Source organism: Capsicum annuum, chromosome 6 (genome assembly GCF_002878395.1).
Source record: "Capsicum annuum cultivar UCD-10X-F1 chromosome 6, UCD10Xv1.1, whole genome shotgun sequence".
Lineage (NCBI taxonomy): Eukaryota > Viridiplantae > Streptophyta > Magnoliopsida > Solanales > Solanaceae > Capsicum > Capsicum annuum.
The window spans coordinates 119,967,805-119,991,607 of NC_061116.1; positions in this window are offsets into that span (position 1 = coordinate 119,967,805).

Genomic DNA, 23,803 nt, shown 5'->3' on the forward strand with positions numbered 1-23,803 from the left:
CAATGAAGGAAAACCCTTTTATTTATAAGGGAAAACTAATCTTGGGGTTTCTAACTTTTCCATAAATATATATATTCAGTATATATGGTAAAGTAGATATTCACAATATATGATAATATATTTATAAAAAGTAGGTGTTTATCTATCAAATACAATAAGTGATTCCTTCATAATACTAAAACTTCACGTGATACACATCATTACAAAGATTTACAATATACAATTATTTACTACCTGTTAAAATTATTGTAAACAATTTATTTAAAATGTAATATTAACTATCTCATGCTAAATTAATTCAATATATATCTTGTTAACTTTTGTTAATTATTTTGATTCTCTTTATTTAAGGTAGTAGATCTCCTCAGGTAGACAAATCACGTTAAAAGAATTTTTTTGCTTACTATATTAATTTGGTTTCCTATTTTTGACATATATAAGACAAGGCATAAAGGCAACACTTTAACGTTATGATTCATTAAAACGTTCTTCAAGTAGATCCTTATTTTTTTCGTTAAACACTTGTAAAATGAATTTAAATGTACTTAAAATCAATTTATGTATGAATTAGTATCTTTTATTGCTTTGTATAATTCTATGACAAAATGTTAATAAATAGATGCTTATCATTTTAGTCTATTCTCATGTATAATTTTCAAATAAAGTAGAAAAAGAAAAACACTAAAATTAGTTGTTTAATCTAAGAGAATGTGTTTGATCTGATGTTAAAATGAGCAATAAAATATATGATATTTTAATGTTAATTATAAAAACTTAAAGAAGTTATAAGCTATTATTTATTTTATAAAACAAGAAGTTTTATTTTATTATATAGTGTGATTTCTACCTACATTTTCTATTGTGTTTATTCAAAAATATTAATGAATATTTTTTTTTCAGAAAAACTAATTAAATCACTATAAATTTTATTTAAATTTGTAATGTTGGGCCCGTAAAGGGGCCCTTCATTATCTAGGAATTTTTTATATAGAAAAGTGAGTAATTGGAACGATCAAGGACATTTTTGTCATTTAAAAAGAAAAGTACATTGTTTGTTTATTTTGTACATTAATTTTTAAAGACAAAAAAGTCAAACCTCTTTATGAAAATGTCAATCCTCTCTCAAAGTTGTATAATATCTCATGTGGACCTCAAAATTTTCTTTACAACATTTTATAAATATGTTTTTGTAGGTTCTAATACACAATACTCATTTCTATTTTCTTTTATAAGTGGTGAAATTTCAATTTCATTTTATTCAAATAAAATGTCCATAGGCAAGTATGAATTAAAATTTTTCTTTGTACATTTGATTATGGTAAATTATTTAATAGAGTAATAAAGAAATAAAAAAATATATTACTTCATTCGTTTTAAAACGAATGACCCATTCTAACTTAACATGGAGGACAAGAAAATAAAGAAAACTTTTGTATATTATGATTCTAAACATGACACGTAAAAAAACTAAAATTAAAGAATTATTAAAAAAAAAAAAGTTCATCCGTTTTTAAACAAATAAACGAAAAAAGGTCTTTATTTTTGAAATGGAGGAAGTAACAAACATCTTCAAGACATTCATCTATTCACAGTTCACAACATTTAAAAATAATTTCAAGTTGAACTTTTTCACAATATCTAAAATAATTTCAAAATATAATTTGTTAAACCTTAAAAGTAATTTAAGTAGTGAGTTTTATTCATACTTTATTATGATATATGAGAATTCCTGTGATTCTTTTTTTTTATTAAATGTAAATTAAAATAAATATACTTGAATCAAATGGGAAGAATAATTTTAAATTTAAAGAGAAATTACATTTTAAGTTTTATTCTATTTAAATATTTTTTCAATCGTGGTGTGCAGACGAGTTTTTTTTTTTTCTCTTAACTAAATACACAATAAACAAGTTACTTTTGAGTGTAACATTCATTATTATTTTTGTATTGTTTTTGCCTAAAGGTATTGATAATTAATTTGTGTTTAAGGTAACACTTACAAATATAAGCAAGGATATAACATTTTTTAAATAATTGTTTAATATTTTCATAATTTTTTTATATGGACTCCACTACAACTCTATTTTAAATTAAAAAATGAAATATAATGGTAATTTCATTAGAATCTTTTCAATGTCATTAATGATGTAATCGCTTACATGGATCCCACGCACCTCACTATAAGTCTATTTTAATATGTAGTAAGAAAAACAAATGCATTGTATGAGGATGTCTATTTTAATACATCTCGTGTCTCAATTCAAATGATATATTTTCTTTTAATCAGTTCTAAAAAAAGTTGACAATTTTTATTTGGTTGGTGTTTTATAACATTATCAATATTTTTAGTCATGTTGAATTTCATTTATTTGTCAAAAAGTTCACAAAGGTATACTCTTCTAGTTAAAGTTTATGTAATTTAAAGTTTATGCAAAGTTTTTTCATATATCTTATATTCGATGTCTAATCAAAATGATATAAATTGAAATAAAGGGAGATGAAATTTATAGGAGGATGTACAAATACTCACATATATTTCCTAGAAGATAAAAAAAGTAAAATTAATTTTGACCTCACATTTAACTGCAAAAAGTAACTATTCTATATTATAGTAAAATAATAAAAAAAATACTCATAAATATTGATAGGTGTTTATCTATCAAACACAATAAGCGATTCCTCCATAATTCCAAAAATTCACATGATATATGTCATTACAAAGATTTACAATACATATAATTTATGGAAAAACAATTATTTACAAATCATTTGTTAAAATTATTGTATACAATTTATTAAAAATGCAATATTAACTACCTCATGTTAAATTAATTCAACAACTATATTGTTAACTTTTGTTAATTCTTTTGATTCTCTTTATTTAAGGTAGTAGATTTCCTCAGGTAGCAAATCACGTTGAAAGAAATTTTTTGCTTGCTATCTTAATCTACTCTCTTGTATAATTTTCAAATAAAGTAGAAAAGAAAAACGCTAAAATTAATTGTTCAATCCAAGAGAATGTGTTCGATCAGATGTTAAAAGAAGCACCAAAGTATATGATATTTTAATGTTAATAATGAAAACTTAAAAAAATTGTAAGCTATTATTTAATTTTATAAAAATAAAAAATTATATTTAGTATACAGTGTGATTTCTACTTACATTGTCTATTGTGTTTATTTAAAAATATTAATAATTATTTTAAAAAAATTAAATAGCTATAAATTTTATTTAAAATTGTAATATTGAGCCCATAAGTGAATCCTTCATTTATCTGGTCGTACTTAAATATCCGAAATACTATTTGATTTCATGAATTAATTACTTTTGCTTTTTAAGTTTATACCAAAATAATATAAGTGATGTCACAATCATTACTAACGATTTTTCCTAGGGCATAGAACACAATGGACGCTGAATTCTCTCCCTTCAGTTCTCTTATTTATTTAATAAAATAAGATAAAATAAGTGGGAGTTAAGGGGCTAAGCAAACAGTAGGCTAGGGAGTGCAAAAACTGAATCGACCGATAAATCAAACCGATAAAAACATTATTGGTTTATTGTTATTGACTTATTGGGTTAACATATTTTTAATGGTTTGATAAAAAAAATTATTGGGTTATTGGTTCGGTTCGATTTTTTCTTATTGGGTTATTGAGTAATTCAAAATGTAATAACTTTAGGATAACTCTATATCCGAGACCAACCCAACCAAATCAAACCATCCAAACCAAACCAACAACCATAACATAATCATTCCATTCCATAATATACCCAAGTCCACAGTTTGTCCTTACAAAGCCTCTAAAACAAAGCAAGAATATCCGGTTGGGACATGCCCCCGACCATAGCCAAAACCAATATCCAGTTCTAAACCAATAAAGACATAAGAAAACTTAAGAAAGAAATAGAGCCTTCCGAAGTATGGAAGCTCACCACTTCAAGTCAACACAAGCTGTCCCCAAATCCAAGTCACTGAGTAGGAGGTGTGATAGTATGACCAGTCCCTATATCGCGTGGCGATACAACATCTAAAGACAGTTTGCGGTTGGAGATCTAGCATGGAACTCAAGAATAAGGATAATATAATGCCAATAGTTCAAAACCAATCAACCAATTCACATAACCAATGCAATACATATATATACATATATACCATACCCGAGATAGGGAACGAGATTAGCATGAACCTTGAAAACATTAACCTAGGTTATATAGCATAACTGTCATATTCCAAGGAACCCATGAGCTATATGGGCCCAACTCTCCCCTAGCTAGAAGGGTCCCAGTGCGTGTTGCCTTATGAACTAGAGAATATCCATAACCGTATATGCCTATATGGGGGACTCAAACCTGCCAGAATAATCAAGGTGACTTAAGCATCAATACATGTATTATGGGGGACTCAAACCTCCTATTTATATATTCATTCGAGGGAGTCAAACCACCCAATAACATGGAAAGCTACACCAACTAGCACGATTTCCAGTGTTAGTCCTTCGGACTTCCACTTTCATGGCCCGGCTACACATCCCACTTTAAAGCCCAATTAAAACAACCATTACACATACACATAAATTAAACCAGTTACTTACTAAGGCATCCCATTGGTATCATCATACCAACCCCACTTGCAAGCGTACAACATGCCATAACCATTAATAATTAATTATTCATTCGGGACTTGAACCCATTGTCTAACGAAGACATTAAATCAATTCGATGTGTTGGGACTCGAACCTATTTATTCAATTAAACCACCAAGGTTATAAGTCAAATCAATGTATATCCAACAAGGCCTTCGCAAAACCAATTACCAATGATTTACAATGTTTAGGCCTACGTGTTAGTTCAAAATACAATTCAACATGTGACTAGTTTGTTCTCTTAGACATTTCCACAAACACTTTGAGGGCATACCATTACCAAGACCAAAACTAACGTAAAAACCATCAAGTTTAGGGTTAACCATGACCCAATTGTTAAACCATAATTACGAAGCACCCACATGTGCAAAACCATCATTAAAACATGTATAAACACAATTTAAACCAAGAGTAAACAATACTCAACTATATGCAACAAACCCTCAACATTGGTTTTTAAAACCACCATTAATGATTCATAATCAAAGATTTTAACACATGATTTTCATGATCTAATAATGACGGAAGAGTCACTTGCCTTATTCACGAAGATTCACGAAAATAAATTGACTCTTGATCCTCTAGATGAACACCTTGTAGAAACCCTAGCACAATCTTCCAGAGAGAGTTTAGAGAGGATTTTGAGTGTGTTTTGATCTTCTAAAGTAAGTAATGAGAGACCAATTAGTGTTATAGGATATGGGGTCTTAAGGGTTTCGGGTGGGAAATATCTAAAATGTCCTCAGCTTAAAAGCTGAAAAATATACGCAGGGGGGTACGACTTGCCCCACTAACTCATACACATAACACACGAGTGGTACCTACCACTCGTACCCTAGATAGAAAGTTTGACTTCCATTCTATCGAACATACGAGTTCATGGCCTAACTCGTATCCACTTCATATGATTGGTACCCTAGAACTGTATCCTAGGCAACCTACTAAGGGCTTGACACATTAAGCAATATATAAGTCGCTCTCCTATATCGTACCATCAACATATGACCATTATGATGTCCATTCGTACGTTGGATAGAAAAAAATCAAAATCACACTGAGTAACATATGACCAAGACACCTAAACTGTACCCTTATCATACGACAAGTAAGCATGAGTTGTATGATAATCAGAAAGCTCAACTCAGGAAATTTTCTATGGGTCAAAAGCCAAGGTGTTTCAATTCTCCTTCACTAGGATCATTCATCCTCGAATAATGGGTAAAGTCATGCACAAGCACGAGTTCCACAAAATATTACCCATTAAACTTCCCTTTAACAAAGATTAGAAAACAAATATGCAAGGAATTAATCTTTTCTTTAACTAAGAAACAAAGATGTGACGAAGACTACATACCTTCCGCACGAATTTCCGGAGTAGAAAATAGGAACGGATACTTGGACTTCATGTCCTCTTCCGCATCCTAAGTAGCTTCTTCAACCTTATAGTTCCTCCAAAGAACCTTTACTGAAGCTACATCCTTCATCCGTAACTGACGAACTTAATGATCCAAGATCTCAACCGGGACTACCTCATAAGATAAGGAATCTGAAATACCCAACCCTTCCAAAGAAAAAACTGATGATGGATCACCCACACATTTTCTCAACATAGAGACATGGAAAATCGGATGAATAGAGCTCAAACTAGAAGACGACTCCAACTTATAGGCAACATTACCAACCCTCTTCAAAACCAAATACGAACCAACATACCAGGGACTGAGCTTTCCATTCTTACCAAACCACATCACTTTCTTCATGGGAGACACCTTCAAGAACACCCAATCGCCAACCTTAAACTCCAACTCTCTATGCTTCATATCCATATAGGAATTTTGGCGACTTTGAGTAGTTCTCCACCTATCACGAATTACCTTCACCTTTTACTATGCTTGGTTAACCAAATCAGGGCTAAACAACTTACCCTTACCGGCCTCATACCACCTATTAGGAGAACGATATCTCCTACCATATAACGCCTCAAAAAGGGCCATATCAATGCTATAGTGATAACTATTGTTGTAAGAAAACTCTATAAGAGGCAAATGGCCAACCCAACTAATAACATAGTCAATCACGCAAGCACCGAGCATATTTATATCTGAATGGTCTTTTCTGTTTGTCTATCCAACTGTGGGTAAGAAGTGGTACTAAGGCACACCTTAATTTCCAAATATTTTTGAAATGATCACTAAAAATGAGATGAGAACGGAGTACCATGATCTGAAATGATAGAAATTGAAGCACCATCTAACTTTACGATCTCCATAAGATGCAACTTGGAATAATCCTCAGCCGAATAACTAGTCCTCACTGGCAAGAAGTGAGCGGATTTGGTCATCCTATCCACGATGACCCTAATCGAATCATACTGATTCCGAGACCGAGAAAGGCCGGTAACAAAATCCATATTAATTAACTCCCACTTTTATTCGGGCAACTCAATTACTTGATACAAACCTCCGGGTCTCATATGCTCAACTTTCTCTTGTTGACAGACCATGTACTTAGCCACATAATTAGCCACATCTCGCTTCATATTATTCCACAAATAGAACTCCTTAAGATGATGATACATTTTTGGAACCAGGAAGAATAGCATAACGAGATCTATGCACTTCAGCCAAAATCCTTTCCCTCAAACCATCCACATCAGGAACACATAGCCTACTTTGGTACCTCAAGATACCATCTCCACCAATCACAAAGTCAACAACCTTCTGCTGACCTATATTTCCTCTAATCTTCATCAAGTTAGAATCTAACTTTTGCTTTTTCTTTATCTTAACAACAAGAGATGACTGCGATACCTAATGCACAAACATACTACCATCCTAAGAGTCTGTGAGACAAAGCCAAGGTCAGATAAATCGTGAATGACCTTCACCAACTCTCTCTTATCATCATCCACATAAGTTAGTATTTCCATGGATAACCTACTAAGATCATCAGCAACTACGTTCGCTTTACTTGGATGGTAATAAAGACTCATATCATAGTCCTTCAACAACTCAAGCCATCTCTTTTGCTTGAGATTTAAATCTTTCTGAGTAAATATATACTGCAGGCTCTTATGATTAGAAAAGATATCAACATAAATCCCATAGAGATAGTGACGCTAAATCTTTAACGCAAATACCACCACCAACAACTCCAAATCACGAGTAGGGTAGTTCTTCTCATGAAATTTCAACTGCCTGAAAGCATAGGCCACCACCCTACCATGCGACATCAACACACAGCCAATCCAAACATGATAAGTATCACAATACACTATGAAGCCATCATTACCCTCAGGTAGTGTCAAAGTCAAAACTGAAGTCAACTTATCCTTCAAATTTTCAAAAGTTTCCTCACAAGTATCGAACCACAAGAACCTCACCTTTTTCTTGGACAACTTAGTCAACGGGGAAACCATGGTTTAAAAAGATTCCACCAAACTCCTATAGTAATCGGCTAAACCAAAGAAGTTTGAAATATTGGTTGGAGTCGCGGGTCTAAGACCCTTCTTAACCACTACAACCTTTTGTGGATACAACATGATCCCTTCACTAGAGATAACATGACCAAGAAAAGTCACAACCTTCAACCAAAACTTACATTTTGAGAACTTAGCATACAAACACTGATCCTTCATGGTCCACAACATAACACAAAGTTGATTGACCTGATCCACCTTACTTTTAGAGTATACCAGAACATCATCAATGAATACAATGGCGAACAAGTCTTAAAACTAATAGAAGACCCTATTCATCAAGTCCATAAATGCTACTGGAGCATTGGTCAACCCAAAAGACATAACTAGGAACTCATAATGACTGTACAGGGTCCTGAAGGCAGTCTTAGGGATATCCACTTCCCTAATATTAAGCTAATAATAACCCAACCTATAATCAATCTTAGACAAATACTTCACACCTTGAAGCTGATCAAATAAGTCATCGATCCTAGGAAGATGATACTTATCCTTTACAGTAACCTTATTCAACTGATGGTAATCAATATACATCCGAAGAGAACCATCTTTCTTATGCATGAACAACACAAAAGTGCCCTAAGGAGACACACTAGGATGAATAAAGCCTTTATCTAAAAGATCCTTTAATTCCTCCTTAAGCTCCTTTAACTCAGCCAGAGCCATTCTATAAGAAGGGATAGAGATAGGACGAGTGTTCGAAATAAGATTAATGCCAATATCAATTTCCCTATCGGGAGGAACACTAGGAAGATTATCAGGGAAAACCTCAGGAAATTCATTAACCATATGATGGATTCTAGAGAAGGATCTTCTGAGTTAGAATCTTTAACCTAGACTAAATGATATAGACACTCTTTGGAAATAAACTTTTGGGCTATAAGATATGAGATGAACCTTTCCTTAGGCACCAAAAAAACCCCCAGATCATTAGGAAATTTAAGCATGACCTTACAGGTCCGACAATCTAAAGAAGCATAGCACAAATGCAACTACTCCATCCTTAATATGACATCAAAGTCAATCATATCTAACTCTATCAAATCCACAAGAGTTTCTCTACCACTAACATATGCCACACACACTCTATAGACTATTTTAGCAATCACAGAGTCACTAACTAGGGTAGATACAAAAAAAGGACCAGAGATAAACTCAAGGACAAAACTAAAATACACAGCCAGAAATATGGTCACATGAAAAAGAGTGGACCCTAGATTAAGTAAACAGTACACACTATGGGAGAAGAGTTTCAACATACCAGTAGCAACATCGGGGGATGCCTCAAAAGTTTTACAAGATGTAAGAGTATATAAGCGATTCTAGCCAATGTCGGTAGTAGAAGTAGAAACAGATGTAGAAACAACACCCTTTGGTGTAGGAGTAAATAAAGAGGCATCACAGACCTTGTTATCCTCAGAAGCCATTCTAGTATAACAGTCACATTGCATATGACCAATCTGATGATAATAGAACATATGTTCTTCCTTTTCTCACAGAACCCACAGTGCGACCGCCCACAAAATCCATAATGAGAGTTGGATAGAATCGACTAAGCCCTACTAGATTGAGATTGGGCACCCTATGCCTAAAACCCACCATCATGCTAAGATTAATGATTACTCGATAGCTTTGGGTAAGGAGAACTAGCCACAGAGAAAGAACTAGAACTCCCCCACTTCTTCTTTGGCCACTTACCACCATCTCTACCACTTTGCTCAGAAGGCCTAAATTTATTTCCCTGCCTCTCACTAAAATCAGCTGTTTTCTCTTCTCTTTCTCTACCTGCTATAAGTACACAATAAACTTAGAGATATTTATGTCCTTATTTAACAAGGCAACCTTACTTTCAAGGATCAACTCATGAGATAATCTAGAAGCAAACTTACATATTCTAGCCCTTATGCTAGAGACCAACTCAGGAGCATACCTGGTCAACTGATGAAATTTTAAGGCATACTCCTTAAAAGACATCCTAACTTGCCTCAATTTTACAAATAAATCCACTTTTACCTCCCTCAACTCATGCAAAAAAAAGCGGTCCAAAAATGCACTAGAAAAATCCTCCCATAAGGCAGAACCAACATCTTATCCCCTTGACTGTTCCCATTTTTCGTACCACTAGTACTACATCTTTCAATTGGTAGACAACAAACTCAACACATTCAACCTTTGAAGAATGCACAACCCAAAAAATTTTTCCATTTCATCAATAAAACTTTGAGGGTCCTTCTTACCTTTGTACCAATAAAGGTTAGAGGATTCAACCTTGTCAACTGGCCAACACTTATGGCCTCAGAAGATGGAGTAACAAGAGCACTATACCCAAACTGAGTGTCTACAAACTATGCCAATATATAAATAGATTGATAAAACTCAACGTTTATCACTTCAGCCTGAAGAGTTTGAGAAGGATTACAGGGAATAGTGGAACTCAGGAAAAATCAAGAACTGGACCCTTAGATCGGGTCTGGACTCTATAAGTAGAGCATGCCCATCAATATCGTCCCCAGTTGGGATAGAAGAGTTTGCATAAACATCAAATCTTCTTGGAGGCATAATCTAAAAATGAGCAAATAGAAATTAGAAAAATCTAAGACCTCAGACTTAGTAGCTCGAAGTTAAGACAACAAGAAAGTGAAATATTTCTAAATGTTTTATAGCCTCTCTCTTATAAGTATGACGTGCTACACACCTATAAAAGAGAATCTACTTGACACAACATTGTGAACACCTAACTGACCATGAACCTAGGCTTTGATACCGAATTGAAACAACCCAAACTAGGGCCTTTTTGTAATGGGCATCTCAAGTCCAATAAGGATCGAAAACCACCCATGATACCTAATCCAACCAACCAACATATACCCTGAGTTGGATGAACTCTGAACAAATAACAAAATAGAGTAATTAAAAATGTAACAACTTTGGGATAAGTCTATATCCGAGACCAACCCAACCAAATCAAATCATCCAAACTAAACCAACAACCATAACATAATCATTCCATTCCATAACATACCTAAGTCCACAGTTTGTCCATACAAAGCCTCTAAAACAAAGTAAGAATACCTGGTCGGGACATGCCCTTAACCATAGCTAAAACCAATATCTGAGTCTAAGCTAATATAGAAATAAGAAAACTTAAGCAAAAAAATGAAGCCTTTTGAAGTATGGAAGCTCACCACTTCAGATCAAAATAAGTTGTCCTCGAATCCCACTTTGAAGCCTAATTAAAACATCCATTACACATACACAACCATTAAACCAATTACTTACCAAGGCATCCCATTGTTATAGTCATACCAACCACACTTGAAAGAATATAACTTTCCATAACCATTAATAACCAATTATTCATTTGGGACTCGAACCCATTGCCTAACAAAGACATTAATTTAATTCATTGTGTTGGGACGCAAACCCGTTTAGATAATTAAACATCAAAGGTTATAATTCAAATCAATGTATAGCCAATATAGCCTTCACAAAACCAATTACCAATGATTCACACTTTAGGCCAATGCCTTAGTTCAAACAAAATTCAACATATCACTAGTTTTTTCTCTTAGACATATTCATATTTTAGGCCAATGCCTTAGTTCAAAACAAAATTCAACATGTGACTAGTTTATTCTCTTAGACATATTCACAAATACTTTGAGAGCATACCATTACCAAGACCAAAACCAAAGTAAAAACCATCAAGTTTCAGGTTAACCATGACCGAATTATTAAACAAGAATTACCAAGAATCCACATGTGCAAAACCATCGTTAAAGCATGTATAAATATAATTTAAACCAAGAGTAAACAATACTCAATAATATGCAACAAAACCCTCAACATTGGTTTTTAAAACCACCATTCATGATTCATAATAAAATCTTTAAACATATGGTTTTCATGAACTAACAACAAGGAAAGATTCACATGCCTTATACATGAAGATTCAAAGAAAGAACTTGACTCTTGAGCCTCTAGATAAATACCTTGTAAAAACCTTACCCCAATCTTCAAGAGAGAGTTTAGAGAGGATTTTGAGAGTGTTTTGATCTTCTAAAGTAAGTAATAAGAGACTAATTAGTGTTATAGGACATGGTGTCTTAAGGGTTTAGGGTGGGAAATGCCTAAAATATCCTCAGCTTAAAAGCTGAAAAATATGCACAGGAGGGTACAACTTACCCCCTAACTCGTACACATAACGTACGAGTGGTACCCACCACTCGTACCCTAGATAAAAAATTAGACTTCTATTATTTACAATATATGAGTTCATGGACTACCTCGTATCCACTTTATACGATTAGTACCCTAGAACCGTACTTTAGCCAGCATACTAAGGGCTTGACACACTAAGCAACATACGAGTGACTCTCCTATCTCGTACTATCAACATACAACCCTTATGATATCCATTCATACCTTGGAAAAAAATAATCAAAGCCATACTGATTAACATACGACCAAGACACTTAAACCATACCCTCACATACGACAAGTAAGCATGTGACGTATGATGATCAGAAAGCTTAACTTAAGAAATTTTATAAGGGTCAAAATCCTAGGAATTTCATAGCATTCCTAGGGTCCTTTTATTAGATTTAGATGCCTTATTCATGGTTCAAATAGTTGCTTACCTTAGGTTGGATTTGAGGGGCTTGTAGTCAGCATTTTCATCCTTTTAAGGTAAATACCCTAGGCAAATATTCTTTTCATATTGTAAATATCTATAAAATACATAGGTGGGTTGATTATAATGATTGAATGGGTTTGATCTTTATGTTTTTTTGTTCGATTTGGTATCCTTGACATTATAACATTTTGACTTTAAAACACTATTTCTGACTCGATAAATGAAATTTTGAAATACTTTTAAGGACTTTAACTTTCTAAATAAAAAATAAACTATTTAGATCTGGTTTAAATGTGACATCTAATTTTACTGGTTAACATATGTTTAGGATCGATTTGAGTTCGACATACATTATTACTGATTTTTGATTGGCAATTCGATTTGAGTTTGATATGAAATATGCATATGAATGGAGTAAAAGCATATGATACGTTCATTGTACATCATGATTTGTTTTCATTCCTTACTATTTTACTTGGTTTCTATTAGTATTACCTATTATTTATATTCACCGAGATAATGGGGCCTTGATTGGGTTTGTATAACACCCCATATTTTTGGTCCTTGAAATATTTTGAAATTTTATCCTCACTGTCCTAACTACAACATACCCTATAATTCGTGGAGAGTCTTGACAATTTGTTGGACTCAAATAGTATCCTAAATAGTGGGTGCATGGCTAAGTTCTTTTCTGAGTACGTGTGGTGCACTACGAGTCATAAAGACTCATTACAGGTAGTTGTGTGCAAATTGTAGGATTTCCAGTGTTGCCCCAAAAGAGTTTTGTTTTGACTACGACTGGACCCTATAAGTTATAGGGTCCCATTACGAGCCATGGTATATGAGTCATAAAGTCAATAGTGTGTGTGCCTTGTAACACTGTATTAATAGTGACTCATGGAGACCTCAACCTTGATGTGTTATAGAAAATAGAACTTTTGATGCTTAAAATAAGGAAAATAGGCCTTTTTGTTATATATGATGCCTTTTGGGTATGTTTTGCAGGAAATCATATCTATGATGATAAGTTTATGAAAAAGGTCAAAAAGGTGTTTTGGCCATATTTGGAGCGATTATGGATGTTCGAGACACTTTTTGGTTTGTTCGTGATCAAAGCATATTCAAAAGTTGAAAAAGAGCTGAAAATTTGACTCCCAGCACCTACCAAGTCAACCCAGAGATTGCACGTAGAACCTACGAACTGCAGGTAGACAAAGTAAGTACCAGAGGTTGAAATATCTAGAGCTAGGCTATAGGATTTATACTTGTGGTCTGCACCTGCGCCCAGTGTCAGGACCACAGGTACTACCTGCGCCTGTGCCAGACAACAGGTGCAGAGAGCTGGTGACCATTGACTTTATTTTCTCCTATTTCATTCGGGCTTTGGTTTTAGGGTTTCCTTTGTTCTATAAATACCCCTATTTATTTTATAGTAGGAGTTATACACTTTTGATATTCAGAAATATATTTTTATTCCAAGATCTTTCTTTGATATTGGGATTTTCTTGTATTCACTTCAGTTGATTTTTCAGCTTACAGTTGTAGGTTTTTATTCATATTATCATTGTGATTTAATCTATGATTTCTAATATGTATTTTATTAATTTATTCACAATCATGAGAGGATAAAACCCATATCTAGGGTTGTGGAAACCCTATAAATTAATAAAGTAAGGGAAGTTTGATTGTTGATCTAAACCAATACCAATGGAATACATTTTTTTATCTTCATTATGTTTGATTTTTAATGGGTACACACATTAGGATCCCACCTAGATATTGCTACTTACTCCAAAAGAGGATTAGTGAATAGGAAAAGATTAAGACAATAGTAATTTAGAGTTTAACTGTCGATCCATGCTTCTAGGTTCTATCTACATATGATGGTTAGGTTTTATCTAATAACTAGAGACTCAAAAGGTAAAGGGTGAAATCCTTCTACTCATCCAAAAGACTGTAGAAGTTAAATAACTTATGATTCTGCATGTAAGGTATTGGTTTGGTTTAACAACACATGATAAGCCTACAGAGCTAAGAAGCCAAGAAGAACACAATCTTAGTGTTCACTTATAACCAATTTCAACCAAGTTAATACTGTTATTTGCTCAAGATTACTAGAAACTATCCCTCATTTTTTTTATTGTTCTGCCCACAGACTACAATTACTAAATTTGCAAGTCCACGAGCTCCCTTATGATTCGACCTTAACCTTAGTTGAGTTACTATATCTTGAAAATTATCGTATCATCATCTAATAGGAGGTGTTTCTTGGACGTCATCAAGAAATTTGTTGCCATTACCGAGGAACACAATATTGATTTGTGGATTAAAGTCATTGTAGTTTTTAGGTCTTTCTTTTTGTTCTTAGTTGGGCATACGCCGGTATACCTAAAACACAGAGTAGAGGCAATTCTCTACTCCCACTGATTTTAAAGAAGCTGCTATAATTACATAGTAGGATATCAGAGCCGAAGAGAGATAATCTCTCTGAATATAAAGTTCAGGATAGTGTTGACAAACAAACTGGTGAGCTATTAGATTAGATGAACTTACCAGAGCAAAGACATACAATAGATCTTCGAGTAGCACTCGGTGGAAATCAAAATAGAGGCCGACCTCAAGTGATCCTAGCATATCAATATGTTTATCCATATGTTGATAATGAAGAAAATTTGGGATATAATGAGCCGACTGATACAGGAGCTATTATTACTCCTTTACCTCCTTATATCAAGTTTAATATCTCGGTGCAATGATCAAACTTTTATACATAAAGGGTTTGTTTATGGGATTGCCTACAGATGTCGTAAACATGAATCTAGCTAATTTTATTGGAATTTTCACTTTATATACACATCCAAGGGTGAATCAAGAGGCACTTAGATTGAGGTTGTTCCTTTTGTCACTTATAGAAAAATCATCTTTTTGGTTAGGGGAACTTCCAAGAGGATGAGATCCAGGATATTGCAGCTTAAGGATGAGATCTATAATTTTAGGAAGTTGCAATCTGATCCCATGTATGAGGCTTAGTTCAAGTTTATGAAGAAGATAAATATAGTGCCCAACCATTGGATTTTAGGATCGAAATAATTGGGATTATTCTATAGAGTCCTAAACATTAGTTCCAAAGATGTGGCAGATACCATCTCTAGAGGATCTCATATAAGACTACATTGTGAGGTAACTTCTTGTATTATGGATCATATCCCTCTAACTAGTCGAGGGTGGTGAACTTAGGTGGTTGAGAAGGGTTCTGACACTTATGCTATTGATGCCCCCAGTGACCAGAGAGTAGTTGATAATTCTATGGCATAAGAGAATGCGTGAAGTATCCCAGGTTTGGACCCTTAGAAAAATTTCTAGGAATCTCATTCTTTAGACCAATTATGACTCATGGTATGAGCCGTAAACTGAGGTATAAGTAGTAAAGACCTATCATAAGCTAACCAATGTTAGTTGGTTGGATGGTTATGGAAACTGGAATGGATACAACTTGAGGGTATGAGTCATAAGGCATAGTTACGAGTCATATATATGACTCGTAAGGTGGGCATTATTTGATTCTCCTAGTGTTACAATCTGCCAGAGATACATATCATGGGTACGGATTGTATGCTGAGATAGCGACTTGGTTAGATGAGTTGTATATTAGACATTGTATGATCCATGGTTAAAGATTAGTTATGATTAGATGGGTATCAATCGTAAGCTAGATTACCACTCGTAAGGAGGTCAGTCGTAACCCTATGTTGGGTTTTTATGGGATTTAAGTGGGGTATTCTGGATATTTCCCTACTTAATCTAATAAAGATCCATGACTTATAATACACTTAGGAGGTTATTTACCCTGTTATTTTACTCTTAAATACTTAGAATCTCTTTCAAAACATATCGTAATTCTCTCAAGAGCTTTTGGGGCAAAGAGCTGGGGTTTCAACTAAGGGATTTCTTTGGGGCTTATCTTGGTGAATTATTTCCTTCAATCTTCTTGGTTTAATTCATGATTCTCTTCCCTTCTTGTAATTTTAATTAAAGGCATGTTTATATGGTTTATTTCATAGTTTTTACTTTTGCATAATTTTGGTATTCAATCATTGATTTGGGAGTTTTAATGTTAAAGGCTTATTTATGATTTCTTATGGTTTTAATTATGCTTTCTATGTATTAATGGTGGTTATGGATAATGGAATCGCATGGTATTGTTTAAATGGTAATGAAATTTAATTTTGGTTGTACTATGCCCCAAATGTGTTTGATAAAATGCTTATAAAGATATGTTCATTGTAGTGACTTATGATAATGGAATGCTTGCTTGTTATTAGCTTATATATGAAGCCTTAAATATTTTTCAATGGTTTACAAAGGTTAATAGCTTATTGGTAATGCTTGTGGAGAACATGCTAGTCTCCCAAGAGGTTAATATAGTAAATAGAAAAGGCACTGAGAGTCCATTAATCTAAATGGTTTGGCTATGGGTAATGCTTGCAAGTATGGTGGTATAATGATACCACTAATTTATCAAATAACTTTGGCTAAAAAATGTATAATTGGATTATTTGGACTTAGTTTTAATTAGGCATTAATGGCGGAAAGTGTAAGCTAAGCCGCAGAAGGTGGCGATCCCAAAAACGATCAAAACCAGAAACTCATGTTTGCCGATATGAGGGGTCTTCATGCCAGTGTCATATTTATATTGGAGAGATGTACAAGAAATCCAAGGTTTATTTCCTGGTCATACGGCTACACATACTAGGACCCTTTCTGCAGGTGGAGCTGAACCCATATGGTTTGTGGGTGGTAGGACGACTAAGCTACATGACCCAGGTTAAGGTTTTTAAATGGCATGCTAAACCCAGTCCCTTATCCCAGCACTTATATATATGTTTGGTTATTTGTATTGGATAGTTTTCACTTGGTTTTAATAAATGTCATTACTTTATCCTTATCTCGAGATTCATGCTAGTATTCACCCACTAACCCGTTTACTGGCGGCTAAATACCCACTCTATGTAGGAACCAAATGTTTGACTCCTCCTTCATAGTACTTGATTCGAGGACAACTTATTAGACTGAAATGGTGAGCTTTCATCCTTTCAGAAGGCATCATTTCATGTTGGACATTCTTAGATATTTTATTTTCTTTTTGGATATTAGTTTTGGCCATGGTTGGGGCCCTTTCCCAACCGAATATTGGTATTCTTTTGGATAGAGGCTTTGTGGTACTTTTGGGGGTTGGAATGGGTGGGATTGGTATTGGTGTTGACCTTGGCATCAGGATGGATTTTGGGGATTACACACTTGGATGATATTATTAGTTGTTCCATCATATTATTTTTTGGGTTTGACTTTTATGTTATGTTTTGATATTCTCTTTGTTTTGGCATGGTATGGATGGTTGGTTTGGTATAGATAGACTTAGTTGGGTTGGTCATGATTGTGACCCTATCCCAAAGTCTTCATGAGAGCTTTGCATAATCTTGTTATATGCTCAAAATTCAGCTCATCTAAGGCTGAATAAAATGGTTGGGTTGGGTTGGGTTATAGGGGTGTTCCTCGGTACTAGGTGGACTTGGGATTCCTATTATGATAAGGCCCTAGTTTGGGCTATGTCAAGTTGGTATCAGAGCTTAGCTTTACGGTTAATTGGGAGTCCACAAAGCCATGTTGAGTAGAGTCTCTTTTAGGAGTGTGTAGCTCACCACACTCATAAGGGAGAGGATGAAAGACATCTAGGAATGTTTCACTTTCTACGTATTCTTTCTTAAAGTTTGACTTCTCAATCCTGGAATCTTCTCTAATCCTTGTTTGTTCATCTTTCAGATCATGCCTCCTAGATCTGGAATACAAGGAAATTCTGCTATCCCAGCTCGAGATAATGCTTAAGGAGTACCTCCTACGTCTGGAGTACATCTAATGTGCAAGATTTTTGTAGCATATTTAAGACTTTTAATAATTATAAATTCTTAAGTAATTATTGGTGTTTTTTATGTTATTTCTTAAGATTTTGTAGGAAAGTCAAGGATGGGAGGAAAACATAGGAAAGATGAACAAAATAAGTAAAATCTACTGCAAGTGAGCTGATATGAGTATGCCGGTATTTTTTGCAAGCCGTCAGAGATGTGGTAAGATACCAAAAAAAGGCACTAAGAAGAACAGTGAAGAAGAGTTGTTGGATGAAGGTGACGACATTTTTAATACGTTGTCATAAGTGTGGTAAGCCGTCAGAAGATGCCTTCAAGTGGGACAGAACATGGTAAAAGAAGATGAAGGTCTGACAACATTTGCTACACGCCGTCACTCCTCTAGTAATCCATTGGAGGACATTGTCAGAGTGAGGCAGAACAGGTTAAGAAGGCACGACTTCTGACGACATATCTGAGACGCCGTCAGAAGCCTGACGATCAACACCAATATGCCATCACCTAAATCCGAGCCCAACTGTGATTTTGTTATTTTATTACCTTAATTAGGATTTAGTATAAATAATAATTTTGAGGGTTTTCAAATTATCAAGTTTTCATTATTCAGAACAAGAACTTTGGAGAGAGAAACATGTACATTGTTCTCTTTCGTCAATTATTCTTAGTTTTATTTCTTATTAACTATTCTTGGGTTTCTAACTTGGGATTTAATTGAAGAAATTGCTTGTTGTTTTCTATCTATACGTAAATTGATTATTATCATCATGAATTCAACTTGTGATTTCTTTCATCAAATCATGAGCGGCTAATTCTATTAGCTGAGGTTATGGGATCCAAGGATTAGGGTTGATATGATGCTAGGTGTTTAACGTATTCAAGGAGTAGTAGAATATCTTGAAATTCTGTGGTTTTAACTGAAATCTAGTGGTTGCAAACATTAGATTATGCCTTAGGTTTTATTTGCTTCTAACGGAGAAATAGACTAGAGGACGAAAATTATCAACAAGGACTCGGAAGCTACCAACCTTCTGTTTAATGATTAATGATGTAACTGGATTAATCTACTTGAGATAACATCCATTTGGATATAGATAAATTATCTAAGTTTGAGAGAATTAGATAATAAATTGTCTGGTGAGGTCAAGAGATAAGTTAGATAGTATCATAGTCAGGAATATTCTGTTGTTCTACTTATTTTGAGGGTCTCTAGCATTACCTAGTATCTGTCAATACCCGAAACCTTTGGTGATCATAACTCTGATTTTCCATTTATATTGATTACAAACATTAATAGTAAAGCCCCATTTTATATTTTTGTATCATTTGTTTGAATTTAACTTGTAGCTATAATTTCAAACTAGTTTAATCTCCACTCACATTTTCCCTGTGGATTCGACCCCAACTCCAAAGTTGGATAAATATATTGGTGACGATTGCCTTATACTAATTTGAAGTGTAAGTTGAGCGTTATAAAAAATGACGCCGTTGTTCGGGAACAATTTGGCGTATTGAGTTGGTTTGGAATTTTACCTTACTTGCTTGAATTCAAACTAGTAAATATTTGTTTGTGATTTCCTTTGTTTCGTGTGTTAGGTAGAGTTTCTTTATTTTTCTTATTTCTTACTATGGCATCATGGAATGAATGTGAGTTTGATGGTTGGAAATCTTATCTGGATGATCCATGTCCATATTGTGATGGACCCCACTTTTGGCATGACTATAGATATGCTCCTTGGAGAGAGATGTGTGCACCATCTCCATCCTACCGGGAGTATAATTGTTCTTTATGTGGTGGTCAAGATGAACATTGGAGTGATTGCTCAAATGCCCCCTCCCCTATTGTGCTAACCCAAGTTCTAGTTCTTTTTATGAGTATGACAGGTCTTATGGTCAAGAAAAGGAAGAACGCAGCACTGGAAAGAGTGACATTGAAGCTATGCTTCAACTAATGTTGGATCATATATATACAATGAATGATACCATATGTGACATACGTCAAGACATTAGGGCATTTAACGAGGGAAGAGAAAGGATAGAAGAGATGGATATCGAGGTCAATCATCCAAAACACTTTTCTATATTATGTTTAGATGATATCTTATTTGTGGAATCATTAAAAATAATGGAAGAGTGTGACGATGAAGATCAAGATTCCTATACTGATGATGAGCTTGATGTTGATCAACCCTTGGAGATTTCCCAACCAACCAAGCCAACCATCAGGGATGATGTCGAGATTGAGGAAATAGTTCTAGAGGCAAAAGAAAAAGCCAAGACAATCTGTTATGAAGACTCTATCCCAATTCAAAGTAAAAACGTTGAGAAGATGAATAAAAGTGAGTGTGTAGAGGATAGTGTAAATTTTGAAGTAGGATTTGTTGGGCCACACTTGAAGCATTTTTCCACATTATGTTTAGATGTTATCTTGTCTGTGGAATCATCTAAAATAGTGAAAGACTGTGAAGATGAGGAACAAGAACCCTATATTCTTTATTTTACACTTGATAAGCAACACAAAAACACACCTCACTTTAAAGCTGAGTTATTTACCATGCATCAGCCATTACTTTGCTTCTTAATATTTATACCACCTCCCTATGAGCGAGGCAAGAATATAGACTCTAAGTTGGGGGTGAAGTTCATATCCTCAAGATGGAGGAAAAAGCTGAATTGGGTTGTGCCGCGATACTAAATTAGGCACTTCTTGGGAGACAACCCAAGGTATTTTGTTTTTTGTATTTGTATTGTATGATTGACATCAGATCTTCACACCCATGGTGCCACAGGTATGTTTCTAACTCTCTTGTTTTGGATTGATGTGTTGGAAACACTACATGATATTAAGTTTAGGGTGGGGCTACTTGTGGGTGTGATGTCCTCCTGGGTTTTTTTTGCCGTGCCTCTTTTCCCTGGAGTCTTGTTCCTAGTAGATTCAGCATGTTTAGGCATATTATTATTTTTTTGTGATGTGTTGTGGTTAATTGGGAGAAAAATAAGTATCTACTATAGCTGACAAATTTTTGTTGATATTTCTTGAAATGATAAATACCTCTCCAATTGTCTATCTGTTAACTGTGTGACATCTATATGTGACTATTGTGAATCTTTTTATGGCATTAGTACTGGGGACATGATAATCACTGCTAATAATTTCACGAACTGGATGAGTAGTAGCTGGTAATATACTTGTGTGCCATATGTGTGTGAGATCTTACTCAATTCCCTGTGTGTAGAATCTAGAACTTGCCCGATTAGTCTTACATTGGTTAAAAGATAAGGGTTAGGAAAGAATCATAGGCCGTTTTGATTTTTAAGTCACTTTTTTTTGCCTAAATGACCTTCCTTGTATGCATGATATCTCTTGATCCCTATTTTGAGCCTGAATTGACCATTTCTTTCTATGAGACCTATCACCTTCCCGTTTAGATCATAATGAACCTATTTTGGCCCTGGTCCTCCTTGGACACTGTGCACCTTGACTTAGCAAAATAACCTAAGTTGAGGGTGGCTATCATAGGGGTGCATGATGTAAACTGGGTATGAAGAAAGGTAGAATAAAAGGAAAAGAATAAGTGAAAAATAATAAAAAGCTGAGTGGTGTGGAAGAAGAATAAGAAAAGAAAAAGAATGAAAAAGAAAAGCCACATCTATCCTGAATAATGTCTGATCAAGAAATGGAGAAAAAGTAGAAAAAGGTTAATAAGTGAACCCCAAAAGTTAAGGTAGTTCCAAGGAGTCTTAGTCACTCTAAATGCCATTGAATATCAGACCAACCCTTAGCTTACATTACAAGCCGAAGAAAAGACCTATAGTGATCCTAACTTACCTGTCTGGACACCTTGGTAATAAAAATAAGGGCAAGCATATGGTATTTGATTGCATTGATTGGAATTTCTTTCTGAGAGTGGTGTCTCTAGACCATCCCCGCATTGACATACTTGAGTTCATATATGAGTGAGGAGGGACTTCTTTGTTGTAAGGGCACATTAGTTGCATTGCTAGCTGTTTACTTATTTGGGTAGTGTAACTTGTACATATGCATGGTTATTGTTCCTGAATTGATGCCATATCTTGATTTCTTTGGGTCACATTGTTAATCTTCATTTATATACACAATTGGATTTATAAGTAATTGAACGTGGAGAGTGGCATGAGTTTTGAGATAAACTTGATAATCAACTGTGATAGGTATCTTATGTGTAAGCATCGTAGTATGGTGTTATGTAGTTTCTTGAGGACAAGCAATTGTTTTAAGTTGAGGGTGTTGATGTGCTAGATTTTTGTAGAACATTTAAGACTTTTTAACTTGGAATAATTGTAAGTTTTTAAGTAATTATTGGAGTTTTTGATGTTATTTCTTAAGATTTTGTAGGAAAGTCAAGGATGGGAGGAAAACATAGAAAAGATAAACAAAATAAGTAAAATCTACTGCAAGTGAGCTGATATGAGTCTGACGGCATTTCTTGCAAGCCGTCAGAGATATGGTGAGCTACCAGAAAAAGGCATCAGGAAGAACAGTGAAGAAGAGTTGCTGGATGAAGGTGACGACATTCTCAATATGTTGTCACAAGTGTGGTAAGCCGTCAAAAGATGCCATCAAGTGGGACAAAACATGGTGAAATAAGCTGAAGGTCTGACGACATTTGCTACACTCCGTCACTTCTTTGGTAAGTCGTTGGAGGACATCATCAGAGTGAGGCAGAATAGGTTAAGAAGGCACGACTTCTGACGATATATCTGAGACGCTGTCAGAAGCCTGACGATCAACACCAATATACCGTCACCTAAATCCGAGCCCAGTTGTGATTTTGTTACTTTATTACCTTAATTAGGCTTTAGTATAAATAGCAATTTTGAGAGTTTTTAAATTATCAAGTTTTCATTATTGAGAACAAGAACTTTGGAGAGAGAAACACGTATATGGTTCTCTTTCATCAATTGTTCTTAGTTTTATTTCTTATCAACTATTCTTTGGTTTCTAACTTGGGATTTAATTGAAGAAATTACTTGTTGTTTTCTATCTATACATAATTTGATTATTATCATCATGAATTCAACTTGTGATTTCTTTCATCAAATCATGAGCGGCTAAATCCATTAGCCGGGGTTATGGGATCCAAGT